Genomic DNA, 20,523 nt, shown 5'->3' on the forward strand with positions numbered 1-20,523 from the left:
AAGAGAGGCCGCGATAGTGAGAAGCCCGCGCACCGCGATGAAGAGTGGCCCCCACTTGCCGCAACTAGAGAAAGCCCTCGCACAGAAACGAAGACCCAACGCAGCCAAAAATAAATAAATAAATAAAAAACAAACAAACAAACAAAAAAAACCATGCAGAACTGTACATATAATGTATAATCCTAACTATGTTAAGGTATATGTATATAGAGCAATAGGAAAAGATGGGAAAGGCATACATGAAAATATAAAGTATTTGTTTACTGCAGTATGTTAGAACTATGTATAATTTTATACCCTTTGCTATAATTTTCTGAAAATTTCCAAGTTTTCTACAATGATCACAAGTAATTTTTAGAGCTTTTTTCCTTTAGAAAAGTAAAGAAAAGAAAGGAGCTTCCTTATCATTCTATTTAACTTTAGCCAAACTTTTGGCTTTATTAACCTAAAAAAATTAGTGACTATAAGAAGAGCACCAGTGACCTATTGTGTGAAGTCACTATTCAAACCACTATTCATCCACTCTGGATGACAATCACATTTGGTTACAGCTCAGGAGTTTGATTTAGTGCCAAAAAGAATAAAAGTTTCAAGAGTCATGACCAATTCCTTAAATCCTCTAGTCAGAATCTGTCCTTATTATTATTATTATTACTATTGTTATTATTTTAAAGAAGTAACAGAATAATTAATAGGAGATAGAGAAGGAAGAAGAGGAGGAGGAAAAAAAAATCAAGCTTCACTACAAAGACTACAGGTAATATAGAATTGATTTACATAAGATGTTTGTATAGATTTAGAAAATTCCATTGTTTCCAGAGCTAGATGAGTCTTTGTTTGTTTCTTTTTTGTTTTTAGCTTTGTCCTTCTTAGCCACCTAGAGCCTCTGGTTTCCAGATTCCAGGACAAAGAAGTAAGGACAGACAGATTTAAAACTTTTGTACTCTGATCCACAGTGATAGTGATATTGACTCTTTCTTTTTAAGGAAAGTGACACCTGAATTGGAAGGGAGAACTTCTTAGCAGATTCTAGCTGTAGGTACTCCCAGGAGGTTGAAGCTATTCTGTAGCTATGGACCATACTTTGTAAGACCAGGGAAGTGGTAGGACCAGAGGGTCTGGTTTGTATTCATATATACAACATTAACTCCCAAATGAACCTGAAGCTATAAGGTAGTCTCTGGTAGTGAGCCCCATGGCATCTGCCCAGGGTCACAATAAACTACCTGGGGTAGCTCCTTATCTGAAACTATTCTGGTCTGGTGTGGTGAATGAAAATATAAGTGCTATGCCAGTTCAGATCCTAAGAGAATAATTTTCTGGGATTTGGAATAGCTCAGTAACAGTGGTTAATAATCAAATATAGCACCAGGGCTGAGTTTTTTTGGCAGCTGGTCCAGTTAATCTAGTATATGTTTATATAGTATTTTATAAGTTACTAAGTAATATCATATACATATATAATCTCATTTAATCCTTACAAAAATCTAGTAAAGCATTATTATATTCATTTTACAGATGAAAAAAGAGAAGTTTAAACAGGGTAAGTAACTTATCCAAGGTCATATAGTTCACAGGTGGCTAAGGTAGGATTGAAATTTAGATCTTAGAGCGTCAATCATTACTACAATGGCAATAGCTACATACTCTCCATGTACTGCTCTTCCTCTGTTTCCCTGACATTTAAAAAAGCTACAAGGTGATTCCTCAAAAAATTAAACATAGAATTACCATATAATCCAGTAATTCCACTTCTAGGTATATATTCAAAAGAATTAACAGCAGAGACTTGAACAGATATTTGTGCACTATTTTTATAGCAGCATTATTCACAATACAGTAGTCAAAAAGTGGAAGTAACCCAAGTTCCTACTGACAGATGAATGGAGAAACAAAATGTAGTATATACATATAAGAATATTATTCAGCCTTAAAAAGGAAGGAAATTCTGACATATGCCATAATATGGATGAAACTTGAAGACATTATAAAATAAGTGAAAATAAGTGAAATAAGCCAGTCACAAAAGGACAAATATTGTATGATTCCATTTATATGAGGTAATCAGACTATTCAAACTCAAAGTCATAGTATCAAAAAGTAGAATGGTGGTTGCCATGGGCTGGGGAGAGGGAGGAATAGGAAGTTATTTTTTAATGAGTATGGAGTTTCAGTGTGGGGAGATGAAAAAGTTTTGGAGATGGATGGTAATGATAGCTGCAGAATAATGTAAATGTATTTAATGTCACTGAACTGTACAGTTAAACACAATTAAAATGGTAAATCTTATTTTATGTATGTGCTACCACCACCACAAAAAACTACAAAGAACGGATGGCATCAACAGCTAGCACATGTTATTTTTCCTTCCTAAGTCCTTGCCAGTAGCCCAAGAGCAGTGATACATGCCCATCATGGCTCTTTTTATTCCTGTATTCCAGAAAGAAAGAGGTTGAACACTTAGTATGCTAAGTTTGAAAGACTGTTAATACTGACAGTTGTAGATATTGTAGTGGCTTAACATAAGTTAACTAAGCTCTCATTGACAGCCAATTTAGAGAAAAGAGTATCAGCTGACTTGATTTCTCCCTTTAATGCCTGAGTTACTCATGTATCTTACTGTGCAATTCCACTCTGGAGGGTTCCTAAGGTATAGAGTCTACTCAATCATAATTTGACAAAATTAGATTCTGGAAACTAAAGCAAAAACTTTGTTCTGTAAGTTTCCAATAATAATTGACCCCCTACCCCCATCCTACCATACACATAAACACTAAAAAATAGCCCTCAAATCTGAGGAGGCTCAAATAATAACTTTGGATTGAGAAGATGTACATATGACAAGAATAAGTGAGTTTATTTAATTATTTATTGAAGTATAGTTGCTTTAAATGTTCTATAAGTTACAGGTGTACAATATAGTGGTTTGCAGTTTTTAAAGGTTATACTCCACTTATAGTTATTACAAAATATTGGCTATATTCTCCATGTTGTATAATATATGATTGTAGCTGATTTTATACCTAATAATTTGTACCTCTTACTCCCCTACCCCTAACTTGCCCCTTCCTTCTTTCCTCCCCACCCTGGTAACCTCTAGCTTGTTCTCTACATCTGTGAGTCTGCTTCTTTTTTATTATATTCACTAATTTGTTGTATTTCTTAGATTCTGAATATAAGTGATATCACACAGTATTTGTCTTTCTCTAACTTACTTCACTTAGCGTACATAATGCCCTCCAAGTCTATTCATGTTGCTGCAAATGGCAAAATTTCATTCTTTTTTATGGCTGAGTAGTGGTCCAGTGTGTGTGTGTGTGTGTGTGTGTGTGTGTGTGTGTGTGTGTGTGTGTGTGTGTGTGTGTGTGTGTGTTTGTGTGTGAGTGTGTAACATCTTCTTTATCTGTTCATCTCCTGATGGACAGTAAGGCTGCTTCCATATCTGGGCAATCATATACAATGCTGCCACGAACACTGGGGTGCATGTATCTTTTCAAATTAGTGTTTTTGCTTTTTTGGGTATATACCCAGAAGTGAAATCGCTGGGTCATATGGTAGTTCTGTTTTTAGTTTTTTGAGAAACTTCCATCCTATTTTCCACAGAGGCTGTACCAATTTACATTCCCACCAACAGTGTACGAGGAGGTTCCCTTTTTTTTACATCCTATAAGTGAGTTATTTAAATGCTACAATCTACCCAAGCTTCATTAGGCTACAAAATAATACACAGATCCTATTTTAAGAATTCTGTAGTGCTAGCATAAGACTTGCCTAGTGTAATTTGGAAAATGTTTATACTGAGATTGAGCTTTATTTCTGACAAGTGTCCAGTTTCTGATACAAAGAATGATTTGCCACATTTTAAACATGGTGGGCTTTTTCTTATTTCTATGCCATTGCAAATAATGTTGCCTTGGACAGGAATACCTTTTTTCCTTCTTCTTTTCTCCCCCTAGTGAACCTTAGGCAACCTTTAAGTTTCAGCTCAGATGTCATGTCTTTGGTCTTCTGTCTCTAAACAGGAAAAGTTAGTTCACTGACCGATTTATTTATCCATTCATCAAACACTGGGAACCTACTATATGCTAGACACTGGGGACAAAAATACTAGTAAGACCTGGCTGATTTCCTCAAGGAATTCACATGTAACAGTGCATGTGAGAAAGGGGGATATGGAATAAAAATATGATTACAAGATAGTATGATATGGGCAGTGACAGATATATGATCAGGGCAATATCGGAAGCATACAGAAAAAACCACCTAACCAACTATTTGTGGAACATCAAGAAAATCATCCTACATGAGGTATCTATGCTGAGTTTTACAGTTTGAAGTAAGAACCAAGTAGGAGAAAGGAGGGGGCATTTTAGACAACGGAAGCAGGATCGAGGGAGTTTAAACTTAATCTTATGAAAATGGGAATCCAATGTAGGATTTTTAAGCAGAGTGATGACTTCAAGTTAACCTCCCAGCAGTGTTTAAGTCTCTTCAGAGATAATGGAACTTTTTATGAACTTGCCTAGTGACAAGATACAGAATGGTTTGGAGGGATTGTACTTAGTCTTCATATTCTTAAAACATTTGTATCCATCTGTTATGGTACACTTTCCACATTACATTACAGTTGTTTGTGAAACTATCTTGACTTCTCCATCAGGTTGTGAATTCCTTGTTGTCACAGCATATCTCACCCATCATTGTATCCCCAGTACCAAGCACAGTGCTTGATACTTAAAAGGCACCCAGTAAATGTTTGTTGAATGACTGAATCAATGATTGAGTACATTGATGATTAGAATTAAGGAGGGAAAGAAATGTCAGGTAAATAGAGAAAAAGGTCACATCAATCAAATACAACCAACTTCATCCAGAGAATACATAAAATGGAGAAGGACATCTTGCTAACTTCTACTCTCATTATTTCCCACTTAGACTCCTCTAAGCAAGTCGTTTTTTGTGTGTGTAATGGATGCTCACCTCCATGCTTACAGTCATGACTTGCCTAAACCTGGACTATCATCTTCCTTTTTGTTATCAATAAATGTCTATCACCTATTTCAAGACCCCATTTAAGATAGTAGGTTCTCCTTGATTATTGCCCCTCTGAATACTACTCTTGTATATTCAGTTAGTAATATATCAGCAAGTATTTGCAAAATTGTGTGTAAGAGTTCTCAAGGTGGTGAGTGTGAGAAAAGTGTGTGTTTGGTTTCTTAAGTTTCTGAAGAAAGAGAACTGTATTTTTCATTTATGGCTAATCAAAGCAACAAATACAGGTTATATTTAAAATGACTTTTAGCAGCCTAGACTTCCAGAGGAGTCTCTGCTATTATTTAAATTCAGTTCTTCTTAAAAGGCAAGGGCAAATCCAAGAGAAATGAAAACATATGCCCATGCAAAAACCTGTACACAAATACTAATTGCAGCATTATTCATTAACAGTCAAAAGATGGAAACAATCCAACAGTCCATCAATTGATGAATGGATAAATAAAACATGGTATACACATAAAATGAAATATTACTTGGCCATAAAAAGGAGTGAGGTACTAATGGGAACTATAAAACACTGCTGAAAGAAATTATAAAGAAGATACAAATAAATGGAAAGACATCCTTTGTTCATGGATTGAAAGACATAATATTCTTAGTGCCCATGCCATCCAAAGCCACCTATGGATTCAACGTAATCTCAATAAAAATGCAAATGGCATTTTTGCATAAATAGAAAAATTCATCCTAAAATTCATATGGAATTTCAAGAGACCCCAAGCAGCCAAAACGATTATAAAGAAAGCAAAGTTGTAAGACTCACACTTCCTGATTTTATAACATATTACAAAGCTACGGTAAGAAAAACAGAGTGGCACTAGCATAAAGACAGACAAATAGACCAATGGTTTGATAGTTAATTTTATGTGTCATCTTCACTGGCCATGAGATACCTAGATTAAACATTATTTCTGGGTGTGTCTGTGAGAGTTTTTCCAGATGAGATTAGTGCTTGAATTGGTGGAATCAATAAAGTATATCGCCCTCCCCATTGTGGGTGGCATCATTCTATCCATTGGGCATCTGAATAGAACAAAAAGGTGGAGGAAAAAAATTGTCCCTTTTGCTTTCTGCCTGCCTGTTTGACCTGGGACGTTGGTCTTCTCTTGCCCTTGGATGGGCTTTATATCAACTCCCTTGGTTTGCAGCCTTTTGGACTTGGACTGGAATTATAACACCAGCTTTCCTGGGTTGCCAGCTTGCAGATGGCAAATCATGGGACTTCTCAGCCTCCATAATCATGTGAGTCAATTCCTCATAATAAATCTCTTCCTATATATATTCTGTTGGTTCTGTTTCTCTGGAAAACTCTGTCTAATACAAATGGAATAGAATAGAGAGTCCAGAAATAAACACTCACGTATATGGTCAAATGACCTTTGACAAGGATATCAAGACCACTCAATGGGGAAAAGATAACCTTTTCAAAAAATGATGTTGGGAAAACTGGATAGCCACATTCGAAAGAATGAAGCTGGACTCTTTTATCTTCCACCATATACAAAACTTAACTCAAAAAAGATTAAAGACCTAAATGTAAAACCAACAACTATAAAACTCTTAGAAGGAAACATTGAGGAAAGGATTCATGACATTGGATTTGGCAATGATTTCTTGAATATGACAACAAAAGCACAGGCAACAAAAGCAAAAATAGACACAGGGGACAACATCAAACTTAAAAACTCTTGTGCATCAAAGGATACTATCAACAGAGTGAAAAGGCAAACTTCAAAATGGGAGAAATATCTGCAAATCATATATCTGATAAGGGGTTAATCTCCTGAATACATAAAGAAATCCTACAACTCAAAAACAAACAGATCTAATAACCTGATTAAAAGTGGGAAAGGCACCAGGAATAGGAGCCCCCAGAGCACTTGGCTTTGAAGGTCAGTGCGGCTTGATTGCAGGAGCTCCACAGGATTGGGAGAAATACAGACTTCACTCTTTTTTTTTTTTTTTTAATACCTCTTTATTGGAGTGTAATTGCTTCACAGTGTTGTGTTAGAGAGACTTCACTCTTAAAGGGCACACACAAAATCTCACACACGCCAGGACTAAAGGCAAAAGCAGTAATTTGATAGGAGCCTGAGCCAGACGTACCTGCTCGTCTTGGAAGGTATCCTGGGGAGGCAAGGTGTGGCTATAGCCCACCCTGGGGACAGAGACACTGGTGGCGGACATATCCGGGAGGATTCATCTGTGTGAGCTCTCCTGGAGGCTGACATTTTGCCACCAAGACCTGGCCCCACCAACAGCATGTAGGCTTCAGTGCTGGGATGCCTCAGGCCAAACAACAAACTGGATAGGGACACAGCTGCACCCATCAGCAGACAGGCTGCCTAAAGACTTCCTGAGCCCCCAGCCATCTCTAGACACATCCCTAAGCATGGCTCTGCCCCCCAGAAGACCAAGACCCAGTTCCACCCACCAGGTGGCAGGTACCGACTCTTCCTGCCAGGAAGCCTGCACAAGCCTCTAGACCATCCTCATCTACCAGGGGACAGACACCAGAGGCAAGAAAACTACAGTCCTGCAGCCTGCAGATCGAGTCCACGAACAAAGGCCAGATACTGACCAGCTGGCCCCTGGCCCTTGGGTGACAAGAAGGGAGTGCACTGCTGGGACACATAGGACATCTCCTACAGAGGGCCACTTCTCAAAGGTCAAGAAACGTAACCAATCTACCACATACATAAAAATACAAATAGCAATTGAGACAAAATGAAGCAACAGAGGAAGATGTTTCAGACAAAAGAACAAGATAAAACCCCAGAAGAAGAACTAAGTGATGTGGAGATAGTCAATCTACCCGAGAAAGTGTTCATGGTAATCATCGTAAAGATGATCAAAGAAGAGTTAACACCCATCCTTCTGAAGCTATTCCAAAAAATTGCAGAGGAAGGAACACTTCCGAACTCATTCTACGAGGCCACCATCACCTTGATACCGAAACCACACAAAGATAGCACAAAAAAAGAAAATTACAGGCCAATATCACTGATGCACATAGATGCAGAAATCCTCAAGAAAATACTAGCAAACTGACTCCAACAATACATTAAAAGGATCATACACCATGATCAAGTGGGATTTATCCCAGGGATGCAAGGATTTTTCAATATCTGCAAATCAATCAATGTGATACACCACATTAACAAAGTGAAGAATAAAAACCATATGATTATCTCAACAGATGCAGAAAAAAGCTTTTGATAAAATTCACCATCCATTTATGATAAAAACTCTCCAGAAGTGAGCACAGAGGGAACACCTCAACATAATAAAGGCCATCTATGAGAAACCCACAGCTAACATCACACTCAATGGTGAAAAGCTGAAAGCATTTCCTCTAAGATCAGGAACAAGACAAGGATGACCACTCTGGCCACTTTTATTCAACATAGTTTTGGAAGTCCTAGCCACAGCAATCAGAGAAAAAAAAAGAGATAAAAGGAATCCAAACTGGGAAAGAAGTAAAACTGTCATTGTTTGCAGATGACATGATGCTATACATAGAAAATCCTAAAGATGCTACCAGAAAACTACTAGAGCTCATCAATGAATTCAGTATAGTTGCTGGATACAAAATTAATATACAGAAATCTGTTGCATGTCTATACACTTAACAATGAAAGATCAGAAAGAGAAATTAAGGAAACCATCACATCAAAGAGAATAAAATACCTAGGAATAACCTACCTAAAGAGTCAAGAGACTGTACTCTGAAAACTATAAGACGCTGATGAAAGAAACTGAAGATGACACAAACAGATGGAAAGATATATCGTATTCTTGGATTGGAAGAATCAATATTGTTAAAATTATCATACTACCCAAGGCAATCTACGGATTCAATGCAATCCCTATCAAATTACCAATGGCATTTTTCACATAACTAGAAAAAAAATTGAAAAATTTGTATGGAAACACAAAAGACCCCAAATAGCCAAAACCACCTTCAGAAAGAAGAACGGAGCAGAAGGAATCAAGATCCCTGACTTCAGACTATACTACAAAGCTACAGTAATCAAAACACTATGGTACTGGCACAAAAAACACACTTATAGATAAACAGAACAGGATAGAAAGCCCAGAAATAAACCCACACATTTATGGTCTATTAATCTACCACAAAGGAGGCAAGAATATACAATAGAGAGAAGATGGTCTCTTTAATAAGTGGTGCTGGGAAACCACTTGTAACAGAATGAAATTAGAACATTCTCTAACACCGTATACAAAAATAAACTCAAAATGGATTAAAGACCTAAATGTAAGATCAGATACTATAAAACTCCTAGTGGAAAACACAGGCAGAACACTCTTTGACACAAATCACAACAATATTTTTTTTGGATCCGTCTTCTAGAGTAATGGAAATAAAAAGAAAAATAAACAAATGGAACCTAATTAAACTTAAAAGCTTTTGCACAGCAAAGGAATCCAAAAACAAAACAAAAAGACAAGCCATGGACTGGGAGAAAATATTTGCAAATGATGCTACTGACAAGGGATTAATTTCCAAAATATAAAAACAGCTCATACAGCTTAATATTAAAAAAAAAAAACTGAACAACTTGATCAAAAAATGGGAAGAAGACCTAAATAGACGTTGCTTCACAAAAGACATACAGATGGCCAACGGGCGCATGAAAAGATTCTCAATATCACTAATTATTAGAGAAATGCAAATCAAAACTACAATGAAGTATCATCTCACACCAGTCAGAATAGCCATCATTAAAAAGTCTACAAATAATAAATGCTGGAGAGGGTGTGGAGAAAAAGGAACCCAATTACACTGTTGGTTGAAATGTAAATTGGTGCAGCCACTGTGGAGAACAGTATGGAGGTTCCTTAAAAAACTAAAAATAAGAGTTACCATATGATCCTGCAATCCCATTCCCGGGCATATATCCAGAGTAAACTCTGATTCGAAAAGATACATGCGACCAGATCCTCCCATCAAGCCTCTTAGATAGCCTCAACCACCAGAGGGCAGACAGCAGAAGCAAGAAAAACTACAATCCTGCAGCCAGTGGAACAAAAACCACATTTACAGAAAGATAGACTAGATGAAAAGGCAGAGGGCTATATACCAGATGAAGGAACAAGAAAAAACCCCAGAAAAACAACTAAATGAAGTGGAGATAGGCAACCTTCCAGAAAAAGAATTCAGAATAATGATAGTGAAGATGATCCAGGACCTCGGAATAAGAATGGAGGCAAAGACTGAGAAGATGCAAGAAATGATTAACAAAGACCTAGAAGAATTAAAGAACAAACAAACAGAGATGACCAATACAATAACTGAAATGAAAACTGCACTAGAAGGAATCAATAGCAGAATAACTGAGGCAGAAGAATGGATAAGTGACCTGGAAGACAGAATGGTGGAATTCACTGCTGCGGAACAGACTAAAGAAAAAAGAATGAAAAGAAATGAAGACAGCCTAAGAGACCTCTGGGACAACATTCAACGCAACAACATTCGCATTATAGGGGTCCCAGAAGGAGAAGAGAGAGAAAGGACCAGAGAAAATATTTGAAGAGATTATAGTCGAAAACTTCCCTAACATGGGAAAGGAAATAGCCACCCAAGTCCAGGAAGTGCAGAGAGTCCCATACAGGATAAACCCAAGGAGAAACACGCCGAGACACATAGTAATCAAAGTGGCAAAAAGTAAAGACAAAGAAAAATTATTGAAAGCAGCAAGGGAAAAACGACAAATAACATACAAGGGAACTCCCATAAGGTTAACAGCTGATTTCTCAACAGAAACTCTACAAGCCAGAAGGGAGTGGCATGATATACTTAAAGTGATGAAAGGGAAGAACCTACAACCAAGATTACTCTACCCAGCAAGGATCTCATTTAGATTTGATGGAGAAATCAAAAGCTTTGCAGACAAGCAAAAGCTAAGAGAATTCAGCACCACCAAACCAGCTCTACAACAAATGCTAAAGGAACTTCTCTAAGTGGGAGACACAAGAGAAGAAAAGGACCTACAAAAACAAACCCAAAACAATTAAGAAAATGGTCATAGGAACATACATATCGATAATGACCTTAAATGTGAATGGATTAAATGCTCCAACCAAAAGACACAGGCTTGCTGAATGGATACAAAAACAAGACCCATATATATGCTGTCTACAAGAGACCCACTTTAGACCTAGGGACACATACAGACTGAAAGTGAGGGGATGGAAAAAGATATTCCATGCAAATGGAAATCAAAAGAAAGCTGGAGTAGCTATACTCATATCAGATAAAATAGACTTTAAAATAAAGAATGTTGCAAGAGACAAGGAAGGACACTAGATAAATGATCAAGGGATCAATCCAAGAAGAAGATATAACAATTATAAATATATATGCACCCAACATAGGAGCACCTCAATACATAAGGCAACTGCTAACAGCTATAAAAGAGGAAATTGACAGTAACACAATAATAGTGGGGGACTTTAACACCTCACTTACACCAATGGACAGATCATCCAAAATGAAAATAAATAAGGAAACAGAAGCTTTAAATGACACAATAGACCAGATAGATTTAATTGATATTTATTGGACATTCCATCCAAAAACAGCAGATTACACATTCTTCTCAAGTGCGTACGGAACATTCTCCAGGATAGATCACATCTTGGGTCACAAATCAAGCCTCAGTAAATTTAAGAAAACTGAAATCATATCAAGCATCTTTTCTGACCACAATGCTATGAGATTAGAAATGAATTACAGGGAAAAAAACGTAAAAAACACAGACACATGGAGGCTAAACAATACGTTACTAAATAACCAAGAGATCACTGAAGAAATCAAAGAGGAAATCAAAAAATACCTAGAGACAAAAGACAATGAAAACACGATGATCCAAAACCTATGGGATGCAGCAAAAGAAGTTCTAAGAGGGAAGTTTGTAGCTATACAAGCTTACCTAAAGAAACAAGAAAATCTCAAGTAAACAATCTAAGCTTACACCTAAAGAAACTAGAGAAAGAAGAACAAACAAAACCCAAAGTTAGCAGAAGGAAAGAAATCATAAAGATCAGAGCGGAAATAAATGAAATAGAAACAAAGAAAACAATAGCAAAGATCAATAAAACTAAAAGCTGGTTCTTTGAGAAGATAAACAAAATTGATAAGCCATTAGCCAGACTCATCAAGAAAAAGAGGGAGAGGACTCAAATCAATAAAATTAGAAATGAAAAAGGAGAAGTTACAACAGACACCACAGAAATACAAAGCATCCTAAGAGACTACTACAAGCAACACTATGCCAATAAAATGGACAACCTGGAAGAAATGAACAAATTCTTAGAAAGGTATAACCTCCCAAGACTGAACCAGGAAGAAACAGAAAATATGAAAAGACCAATCACAAGTAATGAAATTGAAACTGTGATTAAAAATCTTCCAACAAGGCTTCCCTGGTGGCGCAGTGGTTGAGAATCTGCCTGCCAATGCAGGGGACACGGGTTTGAGCCCTGGTCTGGGAAGATCCCACATGCCGCGGAGCAACTACGCCCGTGAGCCACAATCACTGAGCCTGCGCATCTGGAGCCTGTGCTCCGCAACAAGAGAGGCTGCGATAGTGAGAGGCCCGCGCACCGCGATGAAGAGTGGCCCCCACTTGCCACAACTAGAGGAAGCCCTTGCACAGAAACGAAGATCCAACACAGCCAAAAATAAATAAATAAATTTTAAAAAAAATGTCTTAAAAATCTTCCAACAAACAAAAGTCCAGGACCAGATGGCTTCACAGGTGAATTCTATCAAACATTTAGAGAAGAGCTAACACCTATCCTTCTCAAACTCTTCCAAAAAATTGCAGAGGAAGGAACACTCCCAAACTCATTCTATGAGGCCACCATCACCCTGATACCAAAACCAGACAAAGACACTACAAAAAAAGAAATTTACAGACCAATATCACTGATGAATATAGATGCAAAAATCCTCAACAAAATACTAGCAAACAGAATCCAACAACACATTAAAAGGATCATACACCACAATCAAGTGGGATTTATCCCAGGGATGCAAGGATTCTTCAATATATGAAAATCAATCAATGTGATACACCATATTAAGAAATTGAAGAATAAAAACCATATGATCATCTCAATAGATGCAGAAAAAGCTTTTGACAAAATTCAACACCCATTTATGATAAAAACTCTCCAGAAAGTGGGCATAGCGGGAACCTACCTCAACATAATAAAGGCCATATATGACAAACCCACAGCAAACATCATTCTCAATGGTGAAAAACTGAAAGCATTTCCTCTAAGATCAGGAACGAGACAAGGATGTCCACTCTCACCACTATTATTCAACATAGTTCTGGAAGTCCTAGCCACGGCAATCAGAGAAGAAAAAGAAATAAAAGGAATTCAAATTGGAAAAGAAGAAGTAAAACTGTCACTGTTTGCGGATGACATGATACTATACATAGAGAATCCTAAAACTGCCACCAGAAAACTGCTAGAGCTAATTAATGAATATGGTAAAGTTGCAGGATACAAAATTAATGCACAGAAATCTCTTGCATTCCTATACACTAATGATGAAAAATCTGAAAGAGAAATTATGGAAACACGCCCATTTACCATTGCAACAAAAAGAATAAAATACCTAGGAATAAACCTACCTAGGGAGACAAAAGACCTGTATGCAGAAAACTATAAGACGCTGATGAAAGAAATTAAAGATGATACCAACAGATGGAGAGATATACCATGTTCTTGGATTGGAAGAATCAACATTGTGAAAATGACTATACTACCCAAAGCAATCTACAGATTCAATGCAATCCCTATCAAATTACCAATGGCATTTTTTACGGACCTAGAACAAATCATCTTAAAATTTGTATGGAGACATAAAAGACCCCGAATAGCCAAAGCAGTCCTGAGGGAAAAAAACGGAGCTGGAGGAATCAGACTCCCTGACTTCAGACTATACTACAAAGCTACAGTAATCAAGACAATATGGTACTGGCACAAAAACAGAAACATAGATCAATGGAACAAGATAGAAAGCCCAGAGATAAACCCACGCACCTATGGTCAACTAATCTATGACAAAGGAGGCAAAGATATACAGTGGAGAAAGGACAGTCTCTTCAATAAGTGGTGCTGGGAAAACTGGACAGCTACGTGTAAAAGAATGAAATTAGAATACTCCCTAACACCATACACAAAAATAAACTCAAAATGGATTAGAGACCTAAATGTAAGACTGGACACTATAAAACTCTTAGAGGAAAACATAGGAAGAACACTCTTTGACATAAATCACAGCAAGATCTTTTTTGATCCACGTCCTAGAGTAATGGAAATAAAAACAAAAATAAACAAATGGGACCTAATGAAACTTCAAAGCTTTTGCACAGCAAAGGAAACCATAAACAAAACGAAAAGACAACCCTCAGAATGGGAGAAAATATTTGCAAACGAATCAACAGACAAAGGATTAATCTCCAAAATATATAAACAGCTCATTCAGCTCAATATTAAAGAAACAAACACCCCAATCCAAAAATGGGCAGAAGACCTAAATAGACATTTCTCCAAAGAAGACATACAGACGGCCACAAAGCACATGAAAAGATGCTCAACATCACTAATTAGTAGAGAAATGCAAATCAAAACTACAATGAAGTATCACCTCACACCAGTTAGAATGGGTGTCATCAGAGAATCTACAAACAACAAATGCTGGAGAGGGTGTGGAGAAAAGGGAACCCTCTTGCACTGTTGGTGGGAATGTAAATTGATACAGCCACTATGGAGAACAGTATGGAGGTTCCTTAAAAGACTAAAAATAGAATTATCATATGACCCAGCAATCCCACTACTGGGCATATACCCAGAGAAAACCGTAATTCAAAAAGACACATGCACCCCAATGTTCATTGCAGCACTATTTACAATAGCCAGGTCATGGAAGCAACCTAAATGCCCATCAACAGATGAATGGATAAAGAAGATGTGGTACATATATACAATGGAATATTACTCAGCCATAAAAAGGAACGAAATTGAGTCATTTGTTGAGACGTGGATGGATCTAGAGACTGTCATACAGAGTGAAGTAAGTCAGAAAGAGAAAAACAAATATCGTACATTAACGCTTATATGTGGAACCTAGAAAAATGGTACAGATGAACCGGGTTGCAGGGCAGAAGTTGAGACACAGATGTAGAGAACAAACGTATGGACACCAAGGGGGGAAAACTGCGGTGGGGTGGGGATGGTGGTGTGCTGAATTGGGCGATTGGGATTGACATGTATAAAGTGATGTGTATAAAATTGATGACTGATTAAAAAAAAAAAAAAAAAAAGAAAAGATACATGCACCCCAATATTCACAGAAGCACTATTTATAATAGCCAAGACATGGAAGCAACCTAAATGTCCATCAACAGATGAGTGGATAAAGAAGTGGTGTATATACACAATGGAATATTACTCAGCCTTAAAAAAGAATGAAATGATGCCATTTGCAGCAACATGGATGGACCTAGAGATTATCATATTAAGTAAAGTAAGTCATTCAGAGAAAGACAAATATCATATGATATCACTTATATGTGGACTCTAAAAAAATGATACAAATAAACTTATTTACAAAACCAAAATAGAGTCACATAGAAAACAAATTTATGGCTACCAAAGGGGATAGTGGGTGGGAGGAGAGATAAATTAGGAGTTTGGGATTAACGTATACACACTCCTATGCATAAAACAGGTAAACAACAAGGACCTACTATATAGCAAAGGGAAGTATACTCAATATCTTTTAATAACCTATAATGGAAAAGAATCTGAAAAAGAATACACACACACATATCTGAATATATATATATATATATCTGAATCACTTTGCTGTGCACTTGAAGCTAACAGAACATTACAAATTAACTAAAATTAAAAAATATTTAGAAATGGGAAAGGACTTGAATAGACATTTCTCCAAAGAGGTATGAATAGCTAATAAACATATGAAAAGATGCTCAATATCACTAATTATCAGGAAAATGCAAATCAAAATCACAGTGAGATATCATCCCACACCCATAAATGGGCTACTATCAAAAAATCAGAAAATAAAAAGTGTTGATGAGAATGTAGAATAATTGGAATCCTTATGTAATGTTGGTAGGATTGTAGAATAGTGCAACCAGCATGGAAAATAGAAGAAGTTTCCTCAGAAAATTAAAAACAGATATGATCCATCAATCTCACTTCTGAGTATATATCCCAAAGAACTGAAAGCAGGGTCTTGAAGAGATATTTGTACACCCATGTTCATATAGTACGGCTATTCATAATAGTCAAGAGTTGGAAGCATCCCAAATGTCCATCAACAGATGAATGGATTAACAAATGTGGTGTATATATCTAAATACTGTCACATGGCACAACAGACTTTGAGGACACTATACTAAGTGAAATAAGCTAGCCACAAAAAGACAAATACTGCATGATTGCACTTATATAACATATCTAAAGTAGTCAAATTATTAGAAACAATAAGTAGAGTGGTGGTTACCAGGGGCTGGGATGAGGAGGAAAAAGGGAGTTGTTTAATGGTAAAGAGTTTCAGGTATCCAGTATGAAAAAATTTTGGAGCTATGTTTCACAACAATGTGAATGTACTTAATGCCACTGAACTCTAATGGCTAAAATGATAAATTTTATGTTATATGTTTTTTTACTACAGTAATATTTAAAAAAGGAATGAGATACTGATACATGTTACAACATGGATGAACTTTGAAAATATTATGCTAGGTAGAAAAAGCCAGTAATAAAAGACCACATATTATATGATCCCATTATGTGAAATGTCCAGAATAGGTAAATCCATAGAGATAAAAAGTAGGCTAATGGTTGCTTAAGGCTGAATGGTGGGCTGTGGGGATAGGAGGAGGATGATAGCTAAAGGGGATGGGGATTCTTTTTGAGGTGATGAATATGTTCAAAAACTGACTGTGACGATGGCTGAACATATCTGTGAATATACTAAAAACTTCTGAACTGTATAATTTATGTGGGTGAATTATACTGTATATGAATTGTATTTCAGTAAACTTATTTTTTAAAGGGCAAGAATAAGAGATTTTTTTAAAAAGAAGAATATTTCTCTCATTTTAACATACAACTATATATAGAAGAGTCAAGAAAAGTCATATTTGAAGCACACATATACCATCTGGTCTTTATAGATCTTTAAAATATCTTGGAGAGAAAAATAAAACATTTCATCTGGAAAGAAAGAACAGCTTCATGCTTAAGGTTATCAATATAAATCTAGTAATAGAAAATTGGCCAGATTTTTATTTTGTACTCACGCTAAATATAGGGATTTCTATCTTTAAGGTAAATTAGGTCCCTACTGGATTAGTTCTGCTTTTGGAGTTGGTATCAAGTTAACCTACCAGCAGAACTTATGTCTCTTCAAAGAGAAAAACGTGCATTACTTCAAGTTTTTTTCTAAAAGCCTAAGGCAAGGGAAAGGATTTGAAGAGAAATACGCAATTGATTAGAAAATGGTTAAGGGCTCCCAGCTGGCAGCAAATACTTGAGAACTGAAGGAATAAACGTCAGGTACACCCCTCTGCTACAGCAGCAACTATATCCATATATCTCAGTAGGATTCACGGATTAGACAACGGATAGCTCTTCCAAGCAGTCAATATTACATTTCATTCAATGATCGACTTTGGAACTTAAAGAGTATATAGTAGTGCTGCAAATTACTTTATCACATGGGGCAGTCTCTCTTGCATACATAGAAATACTTAGATAGATGTTAAACCATCTCTTCTCTTTGCCCATAGGTGGAGCCCAAGTATTAGTGTTGAATAAACTTTGGGCACGTGGTTTTAGAAAAGGAGCCAGGCAGCAGTAACTTCTCAACTAGATATTATGACTGTTTAGGTACTCATAAAGCCCCCTTGTGTGGGGGAGTTATTTTTATAGTTACCCAATTGAGTAAAATTAACTCACAGAGGAATCAGACCTATAATGCTGGCCGAATTATTCCTATGTCACAATCAGGTAGACTAATCTACCTATTTCATACCTCCTTCTATGCATATCATTATATATTTTCATATATATTTTTTTCTTCTAAAATATATTATGAATATATCTTGCTTTAGGTCAGAGACAGGGAGAACTACCTCTGTTGTGGTCAATATTCTAAAAAGGATACTTCACTGCTTTAAACTGAGTTCAGTAAACTTAAAGCTTCCTCGTCTAGAATTGCTTAAGTCTTTTGTGGAAATACAAAGAACTGAGGTCAGCGATGCCAAAGTCTTTGGTCATGAAATCTTAAAAAAAAGCCTAGCGCTTATAAAGTAATGCTCCTAAGAAAGCAGAATCCTTTCTATTCAAAGATTATAGTTTTTCCATTGTTAACTGAACGATATTGGGGATTACAGGGAATTCTAGAATATTTTAATCTGCCTTTCAGTAGCTAGTACTGTACCAAGTGTGAATTTGTAATGTGTTCATGTCATGTATTTTATAAGCAAAGATGAATCATAAATGGTAGTCTTGCAAATATTATCTTCTATTGGTATTCCTCTCCCAAGAAACCAAAGTAAGGTATTTATAATCAGTGGAGCACTTGCTCCTTAAAGGCCTTGCTTGCAGATAGGAGCTGAAAATAGTAGATATGCTAAAGGGCAGACCAGAGACAATAGAAAATTCACCTGTAGTCAAAATAGATTAAAACAAACAAACAATACACTTTACACATCTAGGCACTTACTTTAGAAGAATAATTTTCATACTGATTTGAGACGTATTCTGCTATAATGGAATGAACAGTAGACTAGGAGTCAAGAATCCCAGGTTCTAGTTGTTTTTAATCATAACAATTTGTCTAACTCTAAGAACATTCTGACACCTCTTTGGTCCTAAATTCCTTTGTCTTTAAAGTAAGAGAGACTACCTGATCTCCAAGTTACCTTCCTATTGTAATATTATAAGTATTTAATATATTATATTGTAACATTCCTTCACAGAGTTACCCTAAATATATGACCTTGAGAGCATCACTACCAGCACTTCTGTATACATGATTTATTCTTAGTTTTCTGGGATTATTGTTGAACCTTCACAGACATATAAAAAGTAATTTTAGAGATCCTACAGTAGCAAACTGCCTCATAGATTCAGTGGTTCTGGATCTCTCTTAGGAAACATGGGCTTTCCTCTACAGGCTTCTATAATTGTAGGTGTCAGAGTATTTGCAGAGGCAAAATATTTGGGATTTCAGAGAACTGTGAAGGCCTTTCAGTCCTCCTCACCCCTATGAAATTCAATAGGTAGAGGTGCATCTAGTTGAAATCAAAATGAACTATGAAGGTTTGCTCATTAAAATGCAAACATCCTTGGAAAAGATAACATTTAAAGTATAGTGAGAATGAGTTTCTAATCTTTTTTCTGGGGAGAAATCGCTTATCTTGAGTAAGAGAATTACAGGCCACATATGACTCAAAATTCAATTTATAGTGATTCACATTTAGATCACTGAGCTTTTTATACCCATGTTGTTTATTAGGGCATTTATAAGAGAGAGTGATCAAATATGTCAGTCATTTCTATTATAAAACAAATGAACAAAGTGCTATGGGGACATGGAGGAAGGATACTTAACCCAGCTAGGGAAAGGGAGAAGTGGACACCAGAAATGTCTTCATGGAGGAGAGCTTCTTAAGCTTAATCTTAAAAAACATGTACTGGCAAAATGGGGAGATGCTGGTCAAAGGGTATAAACTTTCATTTATAAGATGAATAAATTCTGGGTATCTAAAGTACAGCATGGTGACTGTAGTTAATAATGCTGTATTGTATACTTGAAATTTGCTAAAAGAGTAAATCTTAAGTATTCTCACCATACACACACATACACAGAGTAACTATAAAGTGGTAGATGTATTAATTAGCTTGATTATGGTAATTATTTCACAATGTATATGTATATTAAATCATCATGTTGTATACCCTAAATATACACAATTTTAATTTAGTAATAATGCCTCAATAAAGTCAGAAAAGAAAGAATACATAGTGGCCAATTATAAAGGGCCTTAATGACACATCAAGGAGTTTGAATTCTATCTGGAGGTTATGAGGAATACTACTGAAGAGTTGTATGCAGGAACGTTAATATCAAATTTGAACAGATTACTTTGGTATGAAATTGGAAAATGGATGTAAAGATGCTAATTGGGGGAGGGAAGCCTTTACAATAATCCAGGAAGTTAATAATAAAGACCTAAATTAAAATGATAGCAGTGGGGATGGCAAACAAGGGACAGATTCAAGAGGACGTAGAGGAAATGAGTATTGTAGAAGTAAAGAAAATAAGTTTAATATTGGTCATGTTAAATTTACTAGCAGCAGGTATACATTTGTTGTAAGAGT

General features: G+C 36.3%; 1 protein-coding gene across 15 annotated transcripts in view; it reads right to left on the reverse strand.

Moving 5' to 3' along the window:
- The window catches only part of GPHN (gephyrin), a 611,785-nt gene that overhangs the window by 101,784 nt on the left and 489,478 nt on the right, over positions 1-20,523 (reverse strand). The gene's annotated exons all lie outside the window — the stretch shown is intronic.

Source organism: Balaenoptera borealis (genome assembly GCF_965194805.1).
Source record: "Balaenoptera borealis genome assembly, chromosome: 3".
Taxonomy (NCBI): Eukaryota; Metazoa; Chordata; class Mammalia; order Artiodactyla; family Balaenopteridae; genus Balaenoptera; species Balaenoptera borealis.